This window comes from Oncorhynchus tshawytscha, linkage group LG02 (assembly GCF_018296145.1).
Source record: "Oncorhynchus tshawytscha isolate Ot180627B linkage group LG02, Otsh_v2.0, whole genome shotgun sequence".
NCBI lineage: Eukaryota > Metazoa > Chordata > Actinopteri > Salmoniformes > Salmonidae > Oncorhynchus > Oncorhynchus tshawytscha.
Genome location: NC_056430.1, coordinates 53452151 through 53458205, shown reverse-complemented (window position 1 = coordinate 53458205; position 6055 = coordinate 53452151). Strand labels below are relative to the sequence as shown.

Here is a 6055-nt window from a genome sequence, read left to right as displayed (position 1 = left end):
CACACTTGTCTGGTTCCGAGCCATGCCTCTCAGTTGTATGATTCCCTAAAATCAAATAATGACAAATACTTTACTTTTTTGTCTTTAGTGTTCTAGGTTTATATGCACCATGGGCAATCAAAGCCTACTCATCATAAATAAATCGTTGTTTCATCGAACCACGTCCGTTACACCAACCCACTACGTCATTTGATATGCTGGGGGGGGTGTATTTAAAAAAAACAAGAATCAATGGTTTATATGATGCGGCAAGGCTTATTCTCACAATTTCTCTTTCAACACTCTCTCTCTTCCTCTCTCACTTTAATTGTCAAGTTCTCTCCATCGCCGCAAGAGGCTTTTTTTTCTGTTCTCTCGAAAAGGGCACTTAGATACCAACGTGGTGGCAGAGAAGAGAGCGCTTCAGACTGTCCGCGCTGCTCCTGCTAGGACTGCTCCTCATAGGGGATCATATATTTTCGAAAAACACAAGTCGGATAAAAAGGAACAGTCTCTCCCAACTTGCTACCCGAGTCTGCTTTGACATTTTCCCACGTAAAAAGGTAGGAACATAATGTTTGGTCTACTTTTGCATTTATTTTGGACATTTATAACCGTCTGTATAAGAGCAACTTCAGTACGAGCTCTTTTCCTTCCTCAATGTCTCTGTAGTCAAGGGAAAAGAGGGGAACTAAAATTCTAAATTGGAGAGTTTCCTATGTCGACCGACCAGAGTTAACCGACCTGGAAAGTTATCATGGATATCATCTAATTAGTTATGCGTTATTAACGATACAATTCAATCAAAGGCTGAACTTGTTGCTATTTGCTACACTGATGAAGGCGGATAGATATCTCAAGTGAAATATTGACCGTGTAAAATGTTCGGTCTTCATTATCTGAATCATCGGTTTTACAGTGAACTTGTTCGCTGCTTGTTTAAAACATAATTATGTCTGAAGATATTCTCAAATGTGTATATGTTTAAATTTAAAAAAGCGTAATGTGTTGCGCAATATGTATAGGCTATTTGTTCTCGAGCTCAATGATTGCGCATGGATTTCGGGGAATAAAAGTAAAATAAAAAATAGTTCAAATGCCACTTTACTTTGGGAAATGAGCTAGGGCATTGCGACAAAATCACTATTGCATAGTAGTCCTACGGTAGCCTATGTGATTACATTATTGTATAGATTGATAGCCTATCGACTTCAAACCCAATAAGGATATGCACTGCAGATTTTTATTTGCGCTAGGCAAGGGGAGAGAACGAAATTATACACACTTTATGGAGCGACTGTTAGTTCACAGCATATGTGTTATTGTCTAGAAATTATTTGGAATTGGAATTGTTTGTTGGCGAATTTCTCACATCCTGAAAACGAGTGGAGTTGACACTTGATGCGCGGACTCCTGTGTGCATGGAAATTGGACGTGTGCATTAGGCTACCCGTTGCATGGCTACCCGCCAAAGCAGCATATTCACAATGTATTAATATTATTAGTAGTAGTTGTAGTGGTAGTAGTATGAGTATACCTCGAGTTATAATGTGATGGAATATTTGATGTGTAAAACAACACATCTCGGTTATTTGCTATCTGCGTTTCTTTGTTTGAAATTTCACCCAAAACTGGGACCATTTGTATTAGTTAGACTATATCTTATGGTTTACCATGTGACTCTTCTATAGCATACATCAGAGGATGTTTTATATATACCTACTCAGTCATAAATTATGAGTTTTATATTCAATTTTGGCCTTTCTATTGCCAAGTGCATCCAACATATGCTGTATAACTCTGGATAGTTAGAAATCAATCAAGAAAGCATTGATTGAATCCTGAATCCTTTCATAATCTGTAGGCCTACACCACAATTCCATTGGTCCATGAATGTGCTTACATATCCTTCAGAAAAGTACTGTGTTGCATGGAGATTTATTGTGTCAACCACTCCAGAGCTGGTCATTCAGACTCATAATGTTTATGACCTACTTTGCAATGTTTTGCATTTTCCTTGGGGTAAATGCTGATTTGTCTCAATGTATCAACTAACTGTATCAACTAGTTTTCACAGACTCTTATCTCTGATGCAAGTCAAGTATTGGCTGCTTGGTGTGTGCAGCCCAATTATTTATTATCTTGCATTGTTCTTGACCTTTCATTGACCAAACCATTTATTTTACAGCTTACCATTGATCGTGAATAGGCCCCTATGCCCTTACTCTCCCAATGAAATACAGCCTGCTTCCAATAAGAGGGACCAATGTAGAGGTATTAGAGTCTGATTTGTGATGGGAAGGGAGGGAGGGGGGTGGGGGGCTATGTACGTTTTAAATCGGGTTATTAGTTTCTGACCTTGCTGGAGGTCAGAAGTGTTTGAGTTGAATCCTTGAGAGCTTTTGGGGGCTGCTAGTTTTCACTTTTAGGCTACCATTAAGCCGGAACTTTCTCTCACCATCCAATCAATGGCTGTATTAATACAATTAGATGTTGATCCACAACAATAATCAGCAGACTCTCAAAGGTGGTGAATCGGTTTTAGCAGGGGCGCAACTTTGGTTTTAGAAGGGAGAGGGACATATATACAGTGCCTTCGGAAAGTATTCAGACCCCTTGACTTTTTCCCTATTTTGTTACATTACAGCCTTATTCTAAAATAGATTTTTTTTCATCAATCTACACACAATACCCCATAATGGCAAAGCAAAAACATTTTTTTAATGTTGCTACTGTATTAAAAATTTAAAACAGAAATACATTATTTACATAAGTATTCAGACCATTTGCTATGAGACTCGAAATTGAGCTCAGGTGCATCCCGTTTCCATTGATCATCCTTTAGATGTATCTACAACTTGATTGGAGTCCACCTGTGGAAAATTCAATTGATTGGACATGATTTGGAAAGGCACACACCTGTCTATATAAGGTCCCACAGTTGACAGTGTATATCAGAGCAACAACCAAGCCATGAGGTCGAAGTAATTGTTCACAGAGCGCCGAGACAGGATTGTGTCGATGCACAGAAGGTTACCAAAACACTTCTGCATTGAAGGTCCCCAAGAAGACAGTGGCCTTCATCATTCTTAAATGGAAGAAGTTTGGAACCACCAAGACTTTTCCTAAAGCTGGCTGCCCGGCTAAACTGAGCAATCATGGGAGAATGGCCTTGGTCAGGGAGGTGACCAAGAACCCGATGGTCACTCTGACAGAGCTCTAGAGTTCCTCTGTGGAGATGGGAGATCCTTTCAGAAGTTCAACCATCTCTGCAGCACTCCACCAATCTGGCCTTTATGATAGAGTGACCAGACAGAAGCCACTCCTCAGTAAAAGACACATGACAGCCCGCTTGGAGTTTGCCAAAAGTCACATAAAGACTCTCAGACCATGAGAAACAAGATTCTTTGGTCTGACGAAACCAATATTGAACTCTTTGGCCTGTATGCCAAGCATCACGTCTGGAGGAAACCTGGCAACATTCCTACGGTGAAGCTTGGTGGTGGCCGCCTCATGCTGTGTGGATGATTTTCAATGGCTGGGACTGCGGGACTAGTCAGGATCGAGGCAAAGATGAAGAGAGCAAAGTAAAGAGAGATCCTTGATGAAAATCTGCTCCAGATCGCTCAGGACCTCCGACTGGGGCGAAGGTTCACCTTCCAACAAGACAACGAGCACACAGCCAAGACAAAGTAAGGGACACATCTCTGAATGTCCTTGAGTGGCCTAGCCAGAGCTCAGACTTGAACCCGATCTAACATCTCTGGAGAGACCTGAAAATAGCTGTGCAGCAACGCTCCCCATCCAACCTAACAGAGCTTAAGATGTTCTGCAGAGAAGAATGGGAGAAACTCCCCAAATACAGTTGTGCCAAGCTTGGCGTCATACCCAACAAGACTCGAGGCTGTAATCGCTGCCAAAAGCTCTTCAACAAAGTACTGAGTAAAGGGTTTGAATACTTATGTAAATGTTATATATTTCTTTTAAATCAAAAAATCTGCAAAAATGTCTAAAAAACAGTTTTTGCTTTGCCATTATGGGATATTGTGTGTAGGTTGATGAGGGGGAAAAACGATTTAAGCAGTTTTATAATTTATAAGGCTATAACGTAACAAATTTTGGATCAAGTCAATGGGTCTGAATACTATATATATTTTTAATCCATTCGGATAAACACTCCAAACTAGAGGTCGACTGATTCAGATTTCTCAACACTGATACGATTAATCAGCCGATTTTTATATATACATTTGTAATAATGACAATTATTGACAACGATACTGCATGAACACTTTTATTTTAACTTAATATAATAGATAAATAAATAACGAAACCTGTTCAATTTGGTTTAAATAATGCAAAAACAGTGATGGAGAAAGTAAAAGTGCAATATGTGCCATGTAAGAAAGCTAACGTTTAAGTTCCTTGCTCAGAACATGAGAACATATGAAAGCTGGTGGTTCCTTTTAACATGAGCCTTCAATATTCCCAGTTAGGAAATGTTAGGTTGTAGTTATTATAGGAACTACAGGACTATTTCTCTATTTCCCATTTGTATTTCATATACATTTGACTATTGGATGTTCTTATAGGCACTATAGTATTGCCAGCCTAATCTCGGGAGTTGATAGGCTTGAAGTCATAAACAGTGCTGGCACACACTGGAAAGTGCTGTTTGAATGAATGCTTAAGAGCCTGCTGCTCTCTACCACCGCTCAGTCAGACTGCTCTATCAAATATCAAATCATATACTTAATTATAATATAATAAACACACAGAAATATGGGCCTTAGGTTAATATGGTCAAATCCAGAAACAATCATTTAGAAAACAAAACCGTTACGTATTTTATAGAACGGGTGGCATCCATAACTCTAAATATTGCTGTTACATTGCAAAACCTTCAATCTTATGTCATAATTCTGTACAATTCTGGCAAATTAATTATGGTCTTTGTTCGGAAGAAATGGTCTTCACACAGTTCGGAACGAGCCAGGCGGCCAAACTGCTGCATATACACCGACTCTGCTTGCACAGAACGCAAGGGAAGTGACACATTTTCCCTCGTTAATATGGCCTGCTAACATTAATTTCTTTTAACTAAATATGCAGGTTTTAAAAAATATACTTGTGATTTGCTTTTAAGAAAGGCATTGATGTTTATGGTTAGGTACATTGGTGCAACGACAGTGCTTTTTTGAGAATGTGCTTTTTAAAACATCACCCGTTTGGCGAAGTAGGCTGTGATTCGATGATAAATTAACAGGCACCTCATTGATTATTTGCAATGCAGGACAAACTAGTTAAAGTAGTAATATCATCAACCATGTGTAGTTAACTGGTGATTATGTTAAGATTGATTGTTTTTTATAAGATACGTTTAATGCTAGATAGCACCTTACCGTTGCTCCTTGCTGCACTTGCGTAACAGGTGGTCAGCCTGCCACGCAGTCTCCTTGTGGAGTGCAATGTAATCGGCCATAAAACTTGAAATCGTCCCTAATTAATTGGCCATGCCGATTAATCGGTCAACCTCTAAACCAAACAGCCTACCCGACCGCAAGGAGGAGTCCACATTGTCCTAAAGCACATTGTTTCCTCGATTAGTCACATTCCAATGATAAAGCTGGGGGGGACAAAATATAATTTCAGAATGTTTGGGGTTGGGGGGGGGCATGTGAATGTTGCGTGCCTGGGTTTTAGTAACTATAGGTAACACTTTACGACGAGGGTGCACGAAGGGGTGTTTTTTAAGAATGGCTCTATATTAAGAGGACATGAATATTGCTTCACTGTGTATGCATGTAGGGTACGTAAATGGTCTTTTCCGCATGCTAATAACACATGTTTACTTCATGGAAACAATACATGTTTATCCCGAATCTCAGTGTTGCAAAGTTTACTTCAAGCTGTGTCTGCTTATTCAAAGCTATTAGTATTCCAAGCACATAGTTTGCCAAGATTCTTAATTGATAGAATCACATACTGGTAACTTGGGAAGTAGGAAGAATCAGTGGCGATTTTAGCATGTAAATCTTGGTGTGGCAAACTCCCCCAAAAATATTTTGATGCATGC

The 6055-nt window shown here is 39.5% G+C and overlaps 1 protein-coding gene across 1 annotated transcript in view; it reads left to right on the top strand.

Annotated features, from left to right (window-relative positions):
- The first annotated feature begins 256 nt into the window (after window positions 1-256).
- The window catches only part of LOC112267143 (cadherin-22-like), a 278383-nt gene continuing 272584 nt past the window's right edge, over window positions 257-6055 (top strand). The window contains exon 1 of the mRNA XM_024445273.2: window positions 257-542. The gene's annotated coding sequence lies outside the window, so the exon portion shown is untranslated. The remainder of the gene's footprint in view (window positions 543-6055) is intronic.